At 35.6% G+C, this 21971-nt stretch overlaps 1 long non-coding RNA gene and 1 pseudogene across 1 annotated transcript; one reads left to right on the forward strand and one right to left on the reverse strand.

Annotated features, from left to right (window-relative positions):
• Positions 1–970: 970 nt before the first annotated feature.
• LOC123890067 lies at positions 971–6209 on the forward strand (annotated as a pseudogene).
• A 205-nt stretch (positions 6210–6414) lies between these two features.
• LOC123890147 lies at positions 6415–21504 on the reverse strand. Its single transcript, XR_006802742.1, has 2 exons — positions 20939–21504; positions 6415–6662 (listed from the first exon to the last, which is right to left on the reverse strand). It is a non-coding gene; the product is annotated as an uncharacterized LOC123890147 (long non-coding RNA).
• Positions 21505–21971: the final 467 nt, after the last annotated feature.

The raw sequence follows: 21971 nt of genomic DNA on the forward strand, positions 1-21971 counted from the left end.
CAGCCAAGTCGATGGTCAAATTGGTGAATTGTACAACCCGGTGTGACCCGTATCAGTCCTTTTTATTTTTCCCTAGAAAAATAGTTTTGAATTTTAGATTAAGTGTATGTTAGATACGGATTAAAAAAATAGTGATTTTGATCTATTAGTTTTTAGAGATTTTTAGAAAAGTTGAATTTAGTTTGTGTTTGTTTATTATAATAAAAATCACTTTTTTTAAATAAAATAATCTTTAGTTTGTTTGGATACAACTTATAAAAGTGGTTTTTTTTAATTACAAATAACTTTCTTCTTTTAACATTTCTTTTCTCTCTCCTCTAAAAAAAATTTATTATTTTATAAGCTACTCTTAGGGTCCGTTTGTTATAGATTAAAAAAAATAGTGATTTTAATGTAAAATAATTTAGAGATTAGTTTTTAGAGATTTTTAGAAAAGTTGAATTTATTTTGTGTTTGTTTATTATAATAAAAATCACTTTTTTTAAATAAAATAATTTTTAGTTTGTTTGGATACAACTTATAAAAGTGATTTTTTAATTACAAATAACTTTCTTTTTTTAACATTTCTTTTCTCTCTCCTCTAAAAAAAAATATTATTTATAAGCTACTCTTAGTAGCTTCTCATTTTTAGCTGTTTTCTGATTATTTTCAGCTTCTGATTATTTTAAAAATCTGTAACAAACAGATGCAAAACAATTAAAAGTGATTATTTTTATAAAAAAAAGTGATTTTTTTTCTAAAATAAGCTATAACAAACGGTCTCTAAGTAGCTTATCATTTTTAGCTGTTTTCTGATTATTTTTAACTTCTGCTTATTTTAAAAATCTGTAACAAACAAATGCAAAATAATTAAAAATGATTATTTTTATAAAAAAAATAATTTTTTTCTAAAATAAGCTATAGCCTCTAATAAAAAAACAAAAATAGGAACAAAAACTCAAACTTCCTTTTACAAACGATGCACCACTTATTCTTCTCGTGATTTCACTCGAACCCTAATCTCTCCTCCATTTTAACACCGTCGCACCACTCCTTCCCCCACCGCAATGCCATCGCGCCTCCCTCTCCCATTCCATCACGATCACACCGTCGTCGTAACTCCTCCGACATCATCTTTGAAACTCCACTATCAGGTGATTTTTTATCTTCTATTTTCTAATTTCCTTAGTAATTTTTTGTTTTGTCATCTGTTGTTGAACGTCAATGTTACTACTATACTGATTTTTTAAGGTTTTTTATTAGTACCATGTTACTACCATGTTCCTACTATATTTGTTTATACTATTTTTGTTAATACCATGTTCTGATTATTGGTTTTTGAAGGTTTTTGATTAGTAGAAGACACTAATCATGTTACTACTATACTGTAATTGTTGGTTATAAATTTCTCAGTAATTTTGTTATAGCTTTTAAGTTTCTTAGTTACTTCCTCCATTTTATATATAAGCAACTTTTCAGTTTTTAGGTTCATCCTATGTATTTGATGGTACATCAATTATTGTATGAACCTAAAATGTGAAAGGTGCTTATATATAAGACCGGAGAGAGTTTTTGTTCCTACCGATTGTATTAGATATGTCATCTGTTGAAGCAAAATTGGTAGCTAAAGGGAAAAAGTATCGGTCACATTGGTAATTTAGAAAAAAATGTGGATGTTAATCTAACTAATGAAAGAGGGTGGTGTAGTGAAAATGAATGTAGTGTAATTAAGACCAATCCGAATGATTGCATCTCAAAAGGGAAAGAGTATCGGTCACATTGGTAATTATTTTATGCGCAGAACAACTCATGGAGCACAATCTACCTTAAAAAGTGTTTTACAAAGTAAAGAAATGATAGAGAAGTATGATCTTGCTATTGCAAAATAATTTATTTATTCTCGTGTGTCATTCAATGCAACCAATTCAACATATTTTCAGTCTATGGTTGATGCACTTTGCAACATGAGGCCGTCTTCGTGGTTCTTTGTTAAACAAATGGGTTGATGAATGATGATGTAAACAAATCAATAGAGGAGTATCGTGAAATATGGAAGAAAAATGGTTGTACTCTTATGGCAGATAGGTGTACCGATCGGAAAAGGCGGATTCTTATAATTTTTTTGTTTATTGTCCTAAAGGAACTGTTTTTCAAAAATCTATTGATGCTTCTGATGCTAAAAAATGGTGGATATGTTGTATAAGCTTTTTAAGGAGGTGGTTTTGTTTATTGGGTCTGAAAATGTTGTTCACATGGTGATGGATAATGCTGCAAATTATGTTGTTTGGAGGTTAATAGAAAAAGAGTTTCTTAAGTTTGTTTGGTCTTCTTGTGCAGCACATTGCATTAATTTGATGTTGCAAGACATATGAAAATTAGAGAAAGCAAGTGAGGTTGTGTCACATGCTACTAATATCACCAAACTTATTTTGTCTCATCAAATACAAAGTGTCATCAAATACAAAGTGTAGCCATGATTATAAATAAATTTGGTAATATGAGAAGCATGTGACACAACCTCACTTCCTCTAATTTTCTGATTTCTTGCAACATCAAATTAATGTAATGTGCTGCACAAGGAGACCAAAACAACTTAGGAAACTCTTTTTCCAATAACCTTCCAACAACATAGTTTGCAGCATTATCTGTCACCATGTAAACAACATTTTCAAGCCCAATTGAGAAAACCACATCCCTGAAAATCTTATACAACATAGCCTCCGTTTTGAAGCATTAGAAGCATCAACATATTTTAGAAAAATAGTTCCTTTAGGACAATAAATCAAAAACTTTATAAGAGTCCGTCTTTTTCGATCAGTCCACCCATCAGCCATAAAAGTCCGTCTTTTTCTTCCATATCTCACGATACTCCTCTATTGATTTGTTCACATCATCAACCCATTTGTTTAACAAAGAACCCCGAAGACTATGCATAGTTAGAACTTTATACCCCCGTCTCATGATGCAAAGTGCATCAACCATATGAATTGGTTGCATCAAATGCACACAAGAATCAATAAGCCATTTTCCAATAGCAAGATCATACATTTCCACCACTTCTTTACTTTGTAAAACATTTTTCAAAGTGCTCCATGAGTTGTTCTAGGTATAAAATAATTACCAATGCGACTGATATTCTTTCCCTTTTGAGACACAATCATTGGGCTTGGTCTTGATTGTTCTACATCAATTTCCACTACATCATCCTCTTCATTAGTTGGATTAACATCCACATTTTTTTTTCCTGCAAGTTGTCAGCATTGATCCCCTGCGAGTCATTTCTGCAACTCGGCCAAGCAATGGCAGCTTTACTGTTTCTTGATTAGAGATTTGTTTTTTGTCCCACCTAATTGGTGTAAATACAAAATTTAGTCACCCGTGAGGAAATATTATTGCTTACATTTTTTTATAAAGAATAAACAAAATATTTATTTTTTGGCCCATAGACTATTGTTCACAAATCATAGAGGAAAATAATCAATACATTCACTTGAGCTTCTAGTGCCCAGAATTATCTATAATCCATACTTCATGGGAATAATTCAGATTAGATTCAAAAGCTAGGTGACATTCCAGCACAACATTTTAGCATAAGTTTTTCCTTTGAAGGTTGAGTTTAATGGGATATGCAATGATGGTGTAAAATAATTTTACATCAATATACAACAAGAACTCATCATATTGTCATGTAAGCCAATATTACAACTGTTTTTCGGAAAATAATGGTCAAAAGTCAATTTTTATTAGACGTCAGTGTAAAACTAAAATTTGAAGGGCTTTATAATCTCCATTGTTGTGTAATCTCCATTGTTGTATGCCCATGTTCTTCCTAGGTTTAAACCATGTTGAGAAGCTTGTTGAAAAGTGGAAGTAACCTTAAACCTTGTAGATGGATCAGATGCAAAGATCATTAACCAATAGGCATTGAATCCGTTCACATAATGTGGTTTTCCACTCAAAATAAAATGTGTTCCATTTCTTTGAACAAAACCGGTACCAGCATTAACTCTTTGGCAATTCCCATGATGAACAATAACCAAAAGACATTAGAAAATATGTTAATACTAAAATTTGGAACCCCGTGTCTAATCACAATAACCAAAATGTATATGTTGCTCTCACTCTTAGAGCCTCATTTTATATAATCTTTAATTTGTACAATTTAATAATACCCACTAATTTTTAGCACTTATTATCATTGACTCTCTGCCTCCTCCTACTCATCCTCCTGAGGCTCAGGCCGCACACATTGTTGAATCTCCCGTTGTCGTGCCCATTTTCGCCTTGAAGACGTAGTGGTCCATTCATCTCAGTTTCCTTTAACGCAATCCATTTATGAACAATAAAACACACGGTATCAGAACAACCAAATTTCAACAATTTTTTTAAAAAAAAACCATCATACATACTCACTACTTAACTAGCAAACTCAGTTTACTACTTAGGGGATATTTTCATAATTTAGCAAGACGCGCGAGAAGAATTGTGGGGGGCCAAAAGAAAATCTCTCCATGTATAGTCATATGGGCCCTTCATGTAGGCCCAATTACCTTTAGTCCAATATCCAGTCTGATAGAGGAAAACGCGCGAATTTCAAAACATGGAAGTTGCGCGCATTCAAATCTGGATCTGCAAATTTTCGCGAGATCGCTCTTTTAATTCTTCTCTAGCAAGTTTCAGATTTGAACAATCAAACAAAACGCAATCAGAAAACCTAACCGGTAAAATCATCTCAACCGTTTTTTCATCTTCTTCGTTCTTACTTCTTACAAGCATAATGCAAATTCATTGGAATATCTAATTTCTCGATCTTCCTTTTTTCAATTAACGTTTTGGTAATTAATCGAAGCTAGTTTCCTTAATCAAACGTCTATATATGATATGAATATACAGTTTCCTTTCAATTTGGTTTATGCATGTTGATTAAGTTCTCAATCTGTTCGATATTATGTTATTCGTTTGTTAATCGTTATAGTTGTATTTGAATCATGAGTAATTTTACCTTCAGATTCATAGATCTTCAGATTTTGCTTTCCAATGCTATGCTAGGGTATTGTTAACGTAATTTTCATTCAGATTCATGGATGAATTTTCTAAGTGTTTTTGAGTGTATGCATAAACTTCTCCAAATAGATTCATGTATTAAGAAATATTAAAAGAATTTCGTTTATAATTATATATTGTTTGAATATAAATTGCTAGTATAAGTTTGAAATTAATTTTAGCATCTCAATTTTTATTTATTTTTTTAATTCTATGATTTAACTTCTTTGTCACTAATAAGACCCGTGAGAAATTTTCGATAATTGATTATAATAAAGTAATTGTAGTTGAGAAATTTATGTAACCTGGAAATTGTAATTCAAAGGTTTCTGTATCTGTAGGTTTAACCAATGTCAACTCAAAAGGGAAGCATGAGCAGTGGATCTACAAGGAAACGTATGAAACCTGAGGTGATTGTTTTCATCTTTGAACCTTTTCGCTGTTATGAATATTGTACCGCATTTTTAGCTTCCTTTGAGATTTCATTTGTTTTTCTTTTCACAATAAACAGGTTCAAGAAAAGATAGGAGATGAAGCTGAGTTGCAGATTGTACTTGTACAGGAGGAAGGATTTGAGACTAACCAAGTTATAATATTTCTCTTGTTCTTGAGAAGATTGAGAATTTTACTCAGAGGGTATCCATATATAGTTATACACTGTTTGAGAGGCTAATATTCATAGTCTAGATAAATGGCAACTCTTTGACATGTTTAATGGTGGATTTCATGTAGGTATCTGAGCTCCTAGAATCAGGGAAAACAATGTTTAAGGACCTATGCAATGAATTTGAAGAGAAACTGATAATGTGAGCTATGAAGTTCCTGTCAAACATTCATACCCGAAACTATGTTTCACTTTTAATATTGTTATATCTTGACAATTTGTGGTCTGAATTATGATTCTTTTAATTTCAAATATGCAGGATTCATAAGGAGCAGGTTGAAAAATGGCAGGAAGAAATCAAGGAATTGCGTGCACTCGATGCCTCAAATGAGGAAGCCAATGCTCTTCTGCAAAATGCTCGATATGTACTTCAGCTCAGTCGTAATGATTAGTCAAGGTAGTTGGTGGATCCCAAACATTAATCAGGTAAAAAGTATACTTTGATAGAAGATGTGAGAATCTGTTAACCCTGCGAATACTTGGGCAGTTTTGGATCATTAGGATCCAATTCATTTCTGCTGGACTGTGTATGGCTGTTTATCGTTAGATTAAACTTCTATTTGAAATATATACTCGCGAGTCACCATATTTGGTTAATCTTGTTCGAGGTATAGAAGATATTTTAATAGTAGTGACAGATAAATCTGTAGCATATCTTAGTTCGAAGGATGTCATTTCAAAAACAGGACCAATGTTTCTTGAATTTTGCAAGTGCTGCATGGAAAATGTAACACCCCACATTACATAGTCTAGAATATAATGCGAAAATGCTTAATCGATACAGAGTTCATTAAACTTACAATACAAAAGGGTTCAGAATTGGCAAACGCAGTTGCTGAATACATGAATTCGTAAGCAAGTGACATAGCCTTAAACTTATACACAACATAATATTATGATCATAAAACTTAAACATGAAGTCCTTGAACATAAAAAGCTCCATCCAAAAGCTCGTTACCTTATGCCACCTGCTTATCTGAAAAAAAATTAAGAGGAGTGGGATGAGACTACTAAGCCTCAGTGAGTCCTACTACCCGACTAATGGTGACTACACCGGGGGAAATTTTCCAAAGTGTGTATATTTCTAATCTGAATAAAATTCTTATAAGTCTTACATATTATAAGCAATAAAGGTGTAACACACATAATAATTATCTTGTCAATTTTTTTATCATAACAGGATCACCCCGGGGTAAGCCGGTCCCGGAGTGCCTGGCCTGGTATTACCGATAATAATGTACGTCGGAATACAACATGAGCTTACAGTTCTTAATTCATAAATTTAGATTCTGAATGAATCCACTGACATGGTGCTAGCGACCACGCATACTGAATAACATAACTTATCTGATTTACTTAATTGTTGTCCTACCCAAAAGAAAATTAAACCTTCCCGGGTGATTCTAAACAGTCATAATTTCTTCACCTAGTTTATAGTTGTTTACACTGATTTTTGGTAAACAACCGCTAGTTTGAATTAATTACTTGAAGGACCAACTAGTAAATCCTGGGACAATTGTTCATGCATTTTATTAATAAAAGTTTGGAAGTTTATCTTTAAAGACATCCTTGTTTTGCAAAAGAACAATATGTTTGATTTCTGAAACATATGTTAAATACGAACAAAGTAAGTTCACTCGAACGAGAGAACCAATAAAATGCAGAATTTGTAAATGCTTTAGAAAATAAAGACTTATGGAAAGTAAACTTGCATTTAGAATGTAAAAATTACAAAGAAAGTATAAAGGTTCACTGATTCATACATCTTTCTCGAGTAACTCGTTTCTCGCCTTAACATGGATACTTTGAGTGTTTGAGATTTTGTGTAAATGAATTGTGACCACTATTTCGACTATACATACTTCTATTTATAGAAAACTAAGTAACGTCTATTCTAACGTTAAACTACTAAACTTCAGCCACGCGTCCTTTTGCATTTGAAATGAACCAAGGCCTTAAACCGTTGTAACCGTCAAAGTCGAATCACACTTAAATAATGAAAAATACTCTAAGTCCACAATTCCTGACTACTTCGATTCATTGGCTTCCATCGAAACATTCTTCAGTCTTGAGCTATGAAGTTTTTCCATTAGAACTCTCTTGTTCTTAAAGACATTACCCTTAACCTTCATTTAAACTATAAGATAAGAGAGATAATCTCTCTTGTTCTTGAAGACATTAAAGACTGAGGCTATTTAAAGCCATTTAACAGGTTTTTATAGTAATAAATGTCTTTTGAACTGAAGATTATAACATATTTTACCTTGAGCTAAAATATGGGATAACAAATTGCCCCCAAAAATGCCTATTTCGATTTGAATGATTCGAATGAAATAAGAGATGGGCATTTTTAAAGTACCTCTGCAATTCCAAACGCCATCCCTTTATTTCGAACTGATGATGTCATGGCATTTAAAAGGTAACCGCTTCGTTTCTTACAAAACCGTCACGTTCTGTACCATTTTTGAGTAGTGGGACACGCGTCAGCCTGAGAAGTTGAATCGGAACAGGCAAAAAGCGCCTTTTTAGCATTTATTCCTTTTTTTAATTAAATTTTGTCTTAATCTAAGAATGGCTATAAATAGAGCTTCACCACTTCAGTTGAAACTTTTCCAACTTCCTCCATAGCTTCTCACGCTCCAGAAAATCTCTCAATCTTTTTCCAATCTTGAAACAACGAAGACTCAAACGACTCTGAACTCACCAGATCTTTGATTAAACCTTTCAACTCGTACCTTTTCAGATCTCAGATTCATATCTTTTCATCTTCTTTTCTTTTCAAAAACTTCCATGGCGTCTTCATCCAACAAGATCCAAGTCCCTTTTACTGGAAAATGGAGTGATTTCTCCATTGCTGATGATGGAACGAAGTACGTTCCAGAACCCAAAGGTAGCAAAGAACATCGAGAAATCTGGGAAAGTCAGGTAATGATTCCCTTCGCTATTAATAAAAATGTTTATGCTTTTGGTGGTCCGATTCCAGATGATACGAACTTGACTAGGGAAGTAGATGAGATATTTCCATGTCTCGAAACTTGCGAGCCCAGAATTTTTGACAGCAAACCCTATAATTTCGAATACATGCTGACAAATTATAAACCCTTTCGATCCCATCCTTATTACGGAAACAACCTTTACTTTACTTGGCTTGATCGAATAGAACAATCCTTTGGCAAATTCTGGAAAGATTATGGAATCTTCGAGTTAATACAATTTTCTAGGATAGGGCCTAAGTATCAACCTGAAATGCTCATTGCTGCAATGCATTTCTTTGAAAAATCTACCAACACTTTTCACTTTAAAAGTGGTATGATGACACCCACCCTATTCGATGTGTCAGCTATCACAGGGTTAAGACCCACTGGCAAAACCTACAGCCCCAATGACGCTAGTGATAACATCACTTTAAACTACAAAGAGAATGCCTTTTCTGCCTATATCCTCAAACATTCAGGACCTGAGAATGAAGAAGTCTCAGATGAAGAACATGTGGCTTTTCTCAATTTATGGTTATCCCATTATGTATTCTGCTCTCGATCTCTTCAAATTGCTAGGAAATTCATCCCTATGGCTGTGCAAATACATGAAGGATGCCACTTTGCTTTAGGACGCCTTCTGTTGGCAACCTTGTATGAATCCATTGGGGAGGTCTGTGATAACCTGAAAGGTTTAGTCCCTGCTAAATCGAAATCGAAGAAAGCTGCCACAGATGGATGCTTTCAAGCTGCTGGGCCTATGTGGCTATTACAATTGTGGTTAAATGCCACTTTTGAAAAAGAGCTTGGTTTATTCATTCCTACTGAACATCAGGCTTTGATAGCCAAAAGGAAAATTAAAGGTACCCGTTTAATAAGGCTCCAACCTAATCCCCTCAAACAAAACTCTCAACAACTTTTCATGAAGTACATGAAAATTTTCTTAGCCATCGACCAATTCAAGCCTGAACACGCTCCATTTGTGAAAAGAACTATTGGTCCCTCCTGATTCGTCAAAGAGATACCAGTGCTAAATCCAAATGCTGAGGAGGAAATAAATGAAACCTAGACAGCATATTTAGACCCTACCATTCTGTCTATTCGAATTGGTACCCTATCTTCTGAATATGCATTAGTTGGGTATCAACCGAATTTGGTCTCTAGACAATTTGGTTTCTCACAGCTTCGACCAAAGAGCATGTATATAAGGAAGAAGAACATTGTGCTTGGGACTACTGTGACTTCCACTTTATATGAAAGGTATATGAAGATTAGCCGCGAGAATGTTTATGGTTTCGAGCCATTTGACTTCAACCTTTCTTACTACTGTACACAAGAGTTTGCCAACTGGTGGAGGCGATACTTTAACAGCAAGCACCTGGGAGATTCAGTACTTATCTCGAGGTTGGAGAGTGGTTTTACTCAACCTCAGATTAATAGAATCGAACAGCAAGTCAGAACTACAGGTAACTTGTCTTTATATATGCACTTTTCTTTTGTCATATATTCTCATACTGTTTCGATTTAACCCTTTGCTTATGTTTCCTAGTTACCAAGAAACAAGCTACAGAAACTGTTAAGACAGTCAAAGAAAAACCAACACCAAAGGCGGTTGAAACAGCTGGAGAGCCTTCTAAGGTACTTACTGAATCGAAACTTGTTTTTCCTTGAAAATTCTAAGTTAAATTTTTATTCTTTCTAACCTACTTCTTCCAGGCACGTAAAAGACCCACCAACACCACTTCTACTGAGACTGGCCCATCGAAGAAGCCAAAACCTAGCATGATAGTCGTCAGTGACGAAGAAGAGGTATAAATCTTTTCTTACTCCTGGTTTATTTTCAAAGTTTCTCCCAAATCAATTCCATTAATTCAAATGTTTCTTGTCTCGACTTCTATTAGCAGGAAGAAGAAGAAGAAGAAGAAAGTTTCCAGAGAAAGAGGAGCCAGCCTCCTGTGAATATCGAAACAAATATTCCAGAAACTACTTCTGATAGTCTTTCTGCTGAAGAGAAGGAAAGGAAGATGAAAGAGAAGAAAGAGAAGAAGGAAAAGAAAGAAAAGAGGAAAGAAGAAAAGAAGAAAGAAGGAAAGAAAAGTTCAGAGGATCAAACCCGGGAGAAAAAGAATAAAAAGAAGTCCAAGTCTTCAAGTGATCCTTCTGCAACCAACCTTAAAACGCCTTCGATCTCGAGTGAACAACAAGAGCCTACCCCTGAAGTTGAAGTTCAAGAAGATGTTGCTATGCCTGATGCTACTCTCAATAATTCGGATAACATGCCCCAGCAAGACATCAATCCAGAGGTATTTGTACTACTTTACTTGCGTTTTCTCATTTATAATAAGTAAAGTTATATTCCCTCATATTCGATTCCATTTTTTAGGACATCATATCGAACAAGTCTAGTGGTGATACCCTCAAAGACAGTGAGACCACTATTTCCGAAAAGATCATACCAGAGCATCCTAAATCCACTGAAACTGATAACAGAACATCTCCTTTCAAAGAATGGAACGAGACTGCAGCAGTCGAAGTCGACGCTAATGAGACTTCCTCAGAAGAAGAAGAATTTGACTCTGAAGCCATGAAGGAAGCAGAAGCTGGAGGATCAGAATTGCTGCCTGAAACTTCAACGTCGAAACTATCAGCCAGCCTAGGGCTTCCTGAAGAGGAATTCATTGCCTTGCAAATCCATGATCCTGAGGCTGCTCTGAGACTTCTGATTTCCAAGACAACTTCTGATCCTGTGAGTTCGAGTGGACCTAGTAATTCGACTGCTTCAGATTCATAAATCAATTCTTCTGTTCGACAAGACTCTCTGATTTCAAAGCTGTATCAGGATTTCATTAATGGAGATATCTTGGCATCAGTGGAGGAGCACCCTGCTAATGCTTTTAAACATAAATCTTTCTTGAACAAGCTGCATAATCCTCACATTGATCTCGAGACTTTGGGGAAGGTCATCCAACTCGAATCTATCTTGGACCAATTTGCTACTACTGTGCAAAATTTGAAACGCAACTCTCAAAAACTTGTTGGTCAGCAGGCTGCTTATGATGCATTATTCGAGAAGGCCATGACTGCTCAATCGAAAGTTGACCAAATGAAAGCACAAGTTCAGCAACCAGGTCTTGGAATTCAGGAATGTACCAACAATATTTCCAAGTGGGAGGCAGAGATAGAATCTCTTCGAGCTGAGATTGCTGATCGAGAGAAGAAGATCCTCGAAGAGAAAGCAAAGCGCTCAAAGATTGAAGAAGCTGTTGCTGCTACCACTCAAGAATCTATTCGAGAGGCTGCGAAGGAAGGTATTTCTCACTTCAGTGCTGCTACTGTGATCAAAGAAGAGATCAAGTCTCTCGAAGATGCAATCAAGATCCAGACCGTCGAAGTTGGCCTTATTAAGGATCATTATGCTGATTTCAAGTCCAAGTGTTCATCTTAGACTTTTTTTTTATGTTCTTTTAAATTTTTAACTATTCGAACAATTATCTGGTTTTATTTCTATTTGGTTTGTAACCTTGACAATTGCCTTTTATGGCACGTTTACTTTGTTTATGCCATTTCAATTTCGTTTCGAATATTTATTCTGTGCTGATATTAACTTCTAAAAGCGTTGGTTTATATTTTTTCAAATACTTACCATTTATGTTCAATGTTCGCTTTTCTGAAGTTAATTCTTCTATTTCATATGCACCATTCGAAAACACTTGTATTATTTTAAAAGGTCCTTCCCAATTTGGAGACCATTTGCCTAAAACTCTATCTTTTTTGTCCATAGGCAAAATAACTTTCCAAACTAAATTCCCCACTTCAAAGGTTTTTGATTTAACCTTTTTATTATAGGCTTTTGCTACTCTTTCTTTTTGTCTACTTAAAGTATCAAGCGCTCTTAGCCTTTCTTCGTCTAAATCAACCAATTCATCAAACATCATACTCCAATAGTGATCAGTTGGTATCTCCATTTGCCTTTGAATTCTGATAGATTGCAAATAAATTTCCACTGGTAACACGACATCATGACCATATGTTAATCGAAATGGAGTAGAGTTTGTTGATTCTTTAGGGAAATTTCTACATGCCCATAATACTTGATTTAAAGTCTTGTTCCAATTTCTTGGCTTTTGAGCAATGTGTTTTCTGATTAATCCAATAATAATTTTATTGGCAGCTTCTACTTGACCATTTGCTTGCGCATAATAAGGTGTCGAAGTCAAAAGTTTAAACCCTGTTTGCCAAGCGAATTCTTGCATATTTCGACCAGTAAACACTGAGCCTTGATCAGTTGTGATGGTTTCAGGAATTCCAAACCTATAAATAATGTGGTTTTGGATAAAACTTATAACTTCTTCTTGATCAACATTGGGTAAGGGTATGGCTTCGATCCATTTGGTAAAATAATCGACACAAACTATTATGTATTTTTGATTTTTTGATGATGCTGGTTTTATTTCACCAATTAAATCTAATGCCCAACCTCTAAATGGCCAAGGTTTTATTATCGAATGTAATTCACTTGCATGTACATGTTGGATTCCTGCATGTTTTTGACATTCTTGACAACCTTTAGCAAAATCTATGCAATCTTTTAACATAGATGGCCAGTACATGCCTTGTCGAACTAAAAGCCATTTCATCTTATGGCCTGATTGGTGAGAACCACAAGCCCCACTATGAACATCAGAGATTGCTATGTAGGCCTCATTCTCACTAAGGCATTTCAACAGTACTCCTTCGAGGGTCTTTTTAAACAATTCATTACCAATGATCACATAATTTGACGCCCTATATTTGATCTTTCGAGGAGCACTCCCGATTGGATTCTCCAAATATTCTACAATTGGTTTTCTCCAATCACCATCTACTAAATTGTCAATGACAAAAATTTGGAATTCATCATAATTCATTTCTTTATCAGAATTATTTATGTCATTTGGTGACATCTCTGCCCCCTCAAGTTTTGGCATTGACAATTCCAATTGCATTGGCTCATTAGAAATCAATTTTTCTTTGATTTCTATTAATTGTTCCAACTTTTCTTTGGACACTTTGTATCCTGAAGCAATCTGTGCTAAGTCATTTGCTTCTTGGTTTTCTATTCGAGGAACATGTTCTATATCAATCGAATCGAAACGTTTTAGTAACGCATTCGCTATAAAATAACGAATCAAATGCTCTTTAATACATTTGTACTCTTTTGTCAATTGTTTCAACACTAATTCTGAATCACCTTTTATTTTAATGTCTTTTGCCCCCAGGCTCAACAATATTTCTAAACCTGCTATCACAGCCTCATATTCAGCCTCATTATTTGAACAAATACCATTGATTTTATATTTAAACTTGGTAGGAATTTTTTGTGGGGAAATTATCAAAATACCTATTCCAGTACCATGTTGATGTCTAGACCCATCAAAATACAAAGTCCATGGTTCTAGAGCAATGTAATTCTGAGGTGATTCGATTGCTGAATGATCAACAATAAAGTCAGCCACTATTTGGCCTTTAATCGCTTTCAAAGGTTTGTATGAAAGTGAATATTCAGAAAGAGCTAAGGCCCATCTTCCAATTCGACTATGTAAAATTGGTTTTAGCAACATATGTTTAACAACATCATAATGAGAATAAACATAAACATCAATAGGCTTTATATAATGCTTCAATTTCATACAAGAAAAGTACAAACAAAGACAAAGCTTTTCAATACTACTGTATCTAGTTTCAACATCATTAAGGACTCTACTTAGATAATAAATGGCCTTTTCTTCGCCATTTTCGTTCTCTTGGGCTAACATACTACCTAATGTGGTATCAGATGCTGAAATATACAACTTCATAAACTTATTTCTAATTGGTGGCATCAGAGTTGGAGGATTAGACAAGTATTTTTTGATTTCATCAAATGCTTCTTGCTGATCCTGCCCCCAAGTAAAAACATCTTCTTTCTTGAGTCGAAGCAATGGTGAAAAAGCTTGAGCTTTACCACTTAGATTCGAAATGAATCTTCTCAGAAAGTTGATTTTTCCCAACAAGGATTGAAGTTGCTTTTTGTTTGTTGGAGGGTTAGTCTCCAAAATAGCTTTTGTCTTGTTTTGGTTTATCTCAATGCCTTTTTTATGCACCACAAATCCAAGGAAGTCTCCTGCATGTACACAAAAAGCACATTTCAATGGATTCATTTTCAATCCATATTTCCTCATTCTTTCGAATGACTTTTTTAAACAAACCAAATGATCATTTTGTGATGATGATTTAACAATAATATCATCAATATATACTTGCATAAAAGTATCTATAAAATCATGGAAAATTGAGTTCATTGCTCTTTGGTATGTGGCTCCAGCATTTTTCAATCCAAACGGCATTACGACCCATTCATAGGTACCCAAAGCCCCTGGGCATCGAAAAGCTGTTTTTGCCACATCTTCCTCAGCGATAAAAATTTGGTTATAACCAGAATATCCATCTAACATGCTAAGATATTCGAACCCTGCTGCTGAATCTATTAGCATTTCTGCTACAGGCATCGAATATTCATCTTTAGGGGTAGCATTATTTAAATCCCTAAAATCTATACATATTCTAAGAGAACCATTTTTCTTAATGACAGGAACTATATTTGCTAACCATTCGACGTACCTGGCAGTCCGGATGAACTTGCTTCTCAGCAGCCTTTCGATTTCCTCCTTGATCTTAGATAGGATTTCTGGTGCAAATCTTCTTGGTGATTGTTTAACTGGTTTCTTGTCTGGTCGAATGGGTAATCTGTGTTCGACCAAATTTCTGTTTAAACCTGGCATTTCATCATAATCCCAAGCAAAACAATCTTTGAACTCTTTAAGGAGTTCAACCAGTTTATCACGCAAGTCCTTTGGGATATTAGCACTTATGTACGTTGGCCTTTTGATCGAGCCATCTCCAATATCTATTTCCTCCAAAGGGTATTGGGCCTGCATCTTTTGACTGGAACTGGAAGGATCTTTTTCAAATCCTAATGGTTCTTCATCATAGATGCAGTCCAATTTTTGAGTCATCGGCAATATTTTGCCATTTTCACAGTTATTGGCTTCGACAGCCATATTTTCTTGCAGCATTGTGGCTTCTAAAGCCATATTTATTCTGTTTTCGGCCATGTAAGCCGAAATCTTGGCCCAAGCATTGGGCTTAGTCATTGTGGTCCTCTTCGAAGTCCCACCCAGTTGGGCGGAATTTGCCTTCATCCTCATAAGGACCATCATCTATCTCCTCTCTCTCCCAAATAAACCCATGAGTTGGATCTAATTTGACAGAATGGTAGACATTATCAGCAGGGGCATAGGCATATCCCTGTTCAGTACATGGCGATATATTCGCCAACTTCTTATCAAATGAATGCTTAGTTATGTGGTGTGTCTCAGCCCTAAAATAACTTTGATCGGCTTCGATATTTTCCACCACACCATCATCTCTCCAAATACTTACCCTCTGATGGAGAGTCGAAGGCACTGCTCCAACACCATGTATCCACTCCCTTCCTAGAAGCAGATTATAATTGGTCTTCGATGCTACAACCAAAAACAAAGTTGGCCTAACAGTGCTGCCAACCGCCACATCGACTTGAATTGCCCCCAGTGAGAAACCAGTCTCACCTTCGTAATTCGAAAGAACGATGTTGTGAGGGTGCAAGTCAGTAGAAAATTTACCAATCTTGGTAATCATGAATTCTGGCATCAGGTTTACTGCTGCTCCTCCATCAATCAACACTTTGTTGACCCCCACGTTGTTTACTTTGGCCTGAATGAAGAGGGGTTTCAAATGATTCTTCATTCCCTCAGTTGGCCTCTCAAAATTGGCCATCTGTTCCTCTAAACAGCCATTATTCATCACATAATAACACATTGGCTTGTGTAAAGCCAATTCAAACTCATCGAACTCATCTTCTCCTTCGGTCACTTCTTACCACACTCATATTCAGCAGGGAGAATCGAAACTACGTTCACCAGCACATCAAACTCAGGATCTGAGTCAAGGAGATCCTCATCCTCCAAGTTTTCCTCTTCGATCTTGTCATCAACATTTTGATCAGCCAATGGTTGAGACAATCTTTCTTTCAGAGGCCTTCTGGTCGCTTCGACCACCTGTTTTCCTTTGTTGTCTTCAGTCTTTTGAGCCTCTTGAAGGGAGAGTCTTTGTTGGCGCTGATGCCTACGCCATTGTGTGCGGGTCATGGGATTCTTTCCCATGTAATTGTTTCTGTAAGCATACTTCTTCGAATCAACAGAATGACTCGAATGATTCTTACTTGAACTTCCCTTGTCAACAGAATTTCTGACAGGGTTTGGTGCATGACCATGAACCCATTTGTTCATTGGTGAGTTATTGGATGGCACAAAAGTATTTGGGTTGCCCAACCTTTGATGTATTGATTTGGCATGCGCCATGTTCTGTCTTTTCATTGGCCTTGACTTTGGCCAATTCTCTTTGTTTCTTCTGAATGGTATAAACTTGTTAAGGCCCTCAGTGGCCTTCTTGTCGAATACAGCACTGCACCTTGGGCAAAGCATAACTTCAGACTTGTTAAGCTTACACCTTTGCAGAAAGTTAATCAGTTCCTCTTCAGCCCCAGGATATACTACTTTCATTTTTTCGTAGTATTCATTCTCTGGAATAGAAACCAATTGAGCGCCTCCTGATAAGTCCATGGCATCGATCATCAAGCATTCGACCGGTTCCACATAGGAAGCATCTGATATTTGTAGTGGATCTTCGTCAATTTTCATCTGTTGTCTGGATTTCTCTCCAAACTTCAACCTTCCATCTTTCAAAGCCTTTTGAACCAGATTCCTGAAAAGAACACATTGTGAGGTTTTATGACCCAAAAAATTATGAAATTTGCAAAAACCTCTTTTCTTTTGTTGTTCAAGGGGAGGCACTTTCAATCCCTTTGGAACAACAATTTGGCCATCAGTAACCAATAAATCAAATATTTCATCACATTTAGTTATGTCAAATGAATAAGTTTTAGCAACAAATTTATCATTCTTAGGTTCGACAGGATTTTTTCCATTCGAAGGTTTTAGTAATTTACAGACATAAGGAGGGCCAGGTTTTAGTTCGGCCACATTAATTTCATTATCCTCTATGTCTCCATAGTTTATTACATATTCCTCATCATCATCATCCATAGTTTCGACATAAGCAATCTTTTCCCTCTTTTGAAACTTTGATGATCTAGCCTTTTCAGCCTTAAGGCGTTCGACCTGTCTTACCCTATCTGCTAATTGTGCCATGTCTCTTAGATGTTGTGTATCTAATTTCTTTCGAATTGAATAATCTAGGCCTCCAGCAGCCATTTCGACTAACTCATGTTCAGGCACTTGAGTAAAACATCTGGCCTTGAGTAGCCTAAATCGATTCAAATAATCATCTATGGACTCTGGTGTCTTTCTCCTCACACTGGCCAATTCCTTCAAACTAATCTTAGATTGGCCCATATAAAACTGTTCATGGAAAGCCCTTTCCAATTGAGTCCAATGCTGAATCGAACGAGGGGGAAGAGTTGAAAACCAAGTGAAAGCATTTTTTGTAAGGGAATTTGGGAAATATTTCAACCTTAAATTTTCATTATCTGCCAAATTTCCTGCTTCAGCAAAAAATCTTGCCACATGTTCCACGGTTGACTCAGTTGTGTCCCCGGCAAACTTTGTGAATTTGGGGATTTTCCATCCCCTTGGCAATTCAGTTTGTAGTACATACTCAGATAATGGGGAAATAAAGTTAGGCCTATGTTGGCCAACATTGAAACCATTTTGAGTTAAGATAGTTTCGACTAAATTTGCCAAGTTATCTTGTTGCGCAAAATTATTTCTTTTCACATTTCTAACTACTTCGTCAGCATTCTGATTTCTATTAACCAAAATTACTTCAGGCTCTGGCACATGGTTCACTACTGGAGCCGGTGGTTCCTCTTGTACCACTTGTGGCACTTGATTGTTTGGAACTTCATTGTTCACATGAAACCCTTGGTTCTGAACCTGTGTTTGGTTTCGAATGGGCTGAAGGTTTTGGTTAGGCATTGCAGGAGTACCAAAGAAATCTGCAATTCGCCCCATTTGATGGGCTAACAACTGATAATTGTTATTTGTATTGTTAATCAAGGGATTCAAAATAGTTCCCAATTGCGAAGTCAGAGTATTAACCATTTCATGATTACTCTCGTCCATTTGTTGTCGAAAGGACATCATAGTTACATTGGTTAAATTTTGTAAGGCAATGTCTCTGGTCCTATTTCCCACAACGGAGGCTGCTGGGGAAGGCATGGTACTCCTTTCAGAATTTTGATTAGAATTATGTAAGCCTGCCATTAAAGATTCTGGCATTCCTAATCCTGATTGGTTCAACAGAAATGATCGAATGGGGCTCCTTACATCTTCAGCACCAGGCTGACTGCCCCCTATACCATGTGATACTAACGAAGATATCGACCCAGATATAGTCGAACTCGTTGAGGGCATTGTTACCCCTATATTCCCAAAACTGACTGCAGGAACGCTCGAAACAGATGTTCCAGAGCCTTGAGCCATGACAGTAGCGTTACTAATTGACGCTTGTGTTGGCTGTCCTTCAGGATTTGGGACATTGTTGTTATTGTTTTGATTATTATTTGGTGGTCTAACCATTTTTGATCTAGATTTAACACTAGTTAAATTTGGTAAAGATTTACCACTTCTCAAATGCATACAAAATCAAAACACAAACTATAAATACTAACTGTCTTAGTATTTGTAAAAGGATTTTTAGAAAATAAACTTCTTTCAAAAATGTAAATTGCACAAAACAACCGGTCCCACTGGGCGTGCCAATTTGTTTACACTGATTTTTGGTAAACAACCGCTAGTTTGAATTAATTACTTGAAGGACCAACTAGTAAATCCTGGGACAATTGTTCATGCATTTTATTAATAAAAGTTTGGAAGTTTATCTTTAAAGACATCCTTGTTTTGCAAAAGAACAATATGTTTGATTTCTGAAACATATGTTAAATACGAACAAAGTAAGTTCACTCGAACGAGAGAACCAATAAAATGCAGAATTTGTAAATGCTTTAGAAAATAAAGACTTATGGAAAGTAAACTTGCATTTAGAATGTAAAAATTACAAAGAAAGTATAAAGGTTCACTGATTCATACATCTTTCTCGAGTAACTCGTTTCTCGCCTTAACATGGATACTTTGAGTGTTTGAGATTTTGTGTAAATGAATTGTGACCACTATTTCGACTATACATACTTCTATTTATAGAAAACTAAGTAACGTCTATTCTAACGTTAAACTACTAAACTTCAGCCACGCGTCCTTTTGCATTTGAAATGAACCAAGGCCTTAAACCGTTGTAACCGTCGAAGTCGAATCACACTTAAATAATGAAAAATACTATAAGTCCACAATTCCTGACTACTTCGATTCATTGGCTTCCATCGAAACATTCTTCAGTCTTGAGCTATGAAGTTTTTCCATTAGAACTCTCTTGTTCTTAAAGACATTACCCTTAACCTTCATTTAAACGATAAGATAAGAGAGATAATCTCTCTTGTTCTTGAAGACATTAAAGACTGAGGCTATTTAAAGTCATTTAACAGGTTTTTATAGTAATACTTTTGAACTGAAGATTATAACATATTTTACCTTGAGCTAAAATATGGGATAACAATAGTCTAACTTGATTTTAAAACATGAAAGAAAACATGAAACCATGGAATCTAATTATTATAGAAAAATAATAAATTGCTTCAGTTGTTTTAGAAAAATAAGTTTTGGGTGTCATGAATCGGTTCATTCTGTATCTGCACCAATGCAAAGCCTGCTAGTTGTGCTTGAACCGGTTCACCCAAGTATGCACCGATACAAAGTTGCCCATAATTTTTTTTATAAAAATACGCTGCGAAACTTATGTGCTGGTTCATATCATGTATGCATCGACTCATAAGTTTCAGACACACATTTTCGTGTTCTAGAACAACTGTGCACCGGTTCATGTCCCGTTTGAACTGATTCAACATGACTTCCTGCATAATTTCAAGAACAGAACTTTCCAAAGAGTTTATAAATCACTTATTTACAATAGATTCCATGAATTTCCATTATTTCAGTCATGTAGGGACTTATATCAGTAGTTAATTAATCCAATTACAGTTCAATTCTAAATATCCTAAATTAACCTGATATTAGTATGCAGTAATATTATTTTGGGGCAACTAAGCTTCTAACTAATTCTTAAGGTAAGGAACCTAAGAACCCACCTGAGAATGGAGCTTTAATCTGCTAACAAGCTCGGTTACTGCCTCAGAAACTCCCTTCAGCTCCTATCCAAAACCTCTAAATTGAGTTCTTGAAGCTCGATTGAAGAAAGAATGGATTTTCCTTAGTGTTACTTGTGTTTGATGAATGAATGAATGATTCTGTGATCTCCAAAGGGGTATTTATTCTGATTTTTTGTTGAGAAGAACATGAGAATAATTAAAAAAATCTGATTCATACTTGAAAATAGGAGTGGCCAAGAGAAGAGGCAAGTTATAGAGTGATGACAGAGGAAGAGAGCTCGTGAGAGAGCTTGGGAAAGGAGAAGATTCCCACTGTTTTTGAATGCAAGTGAATGGCTAAAGAGGGGAGGTGAATACATGGAGTTTGTGGTTGTTGAGCAGGTCACGAGAGAGAGAGAGAGAGAGAGAGAGAGAGAGGATTAAAGGAAGACCTCACCTTCAAAATTCTAACTTCTTCAAAAGTGATTTTGGGAATTGATATTTGTGTGTAGTTGGCGTGAGGGAGAGAAAAAGCTTTGGTGAATGAATCTTACTGTCATTACATGTGCAAAGAGTGGTTACATAGTGAGGTGGAAACTATTGGTTGTCATAAGGCAAGTGGGAACCACTAATACTACTCAAATTGCTATTCTTTGACTCCCTATGGTTCAATGATAATTATTAGACTATACTTAGTTACTAATATTATTTCTAATTATTCCATAAAGTTAATTAGAAAAATGGGGATGTTACAGAAAATACTTGCAGTAGTCCAACCTTTTACACCATAAATGTATTTTTGTTTTGAACTTGCCTTTGTTCTAATTCAAATTGACCAATTTGTTGGTGATGACTTGAGCTCTGTTAAGGCATAGCATTATTGAAATTTGAATGGTTGATTGAGAATTTGAGATGTTTACTAGCTGGTGTTCTGGCAAAATACGATCAGGAGGGGCCAATTCAAAACCTTCTGGTAAAATAAGAACGGCGCCCACATTCAAAGCCCCTTTTTTACCATTAGCAAGAACTTGTT

The sequence above is a fragment of the Trifolium pratense genome, linkage group LG1 (genome assembly GCF_020283565.1).
Source record: "Trifolium pratense cultivar HEN17-A07 linkage group LG1, ARS_RC_1.1, whole genome shotgun sequence".
NCBI classification, from domain to species: domain Eukaryota; kingdom Viridiplantae; phylum Streptophyta; class Magnoliopsida; order Fabales; family Fabaceae; genus Trifolium; species Trifolium pratense.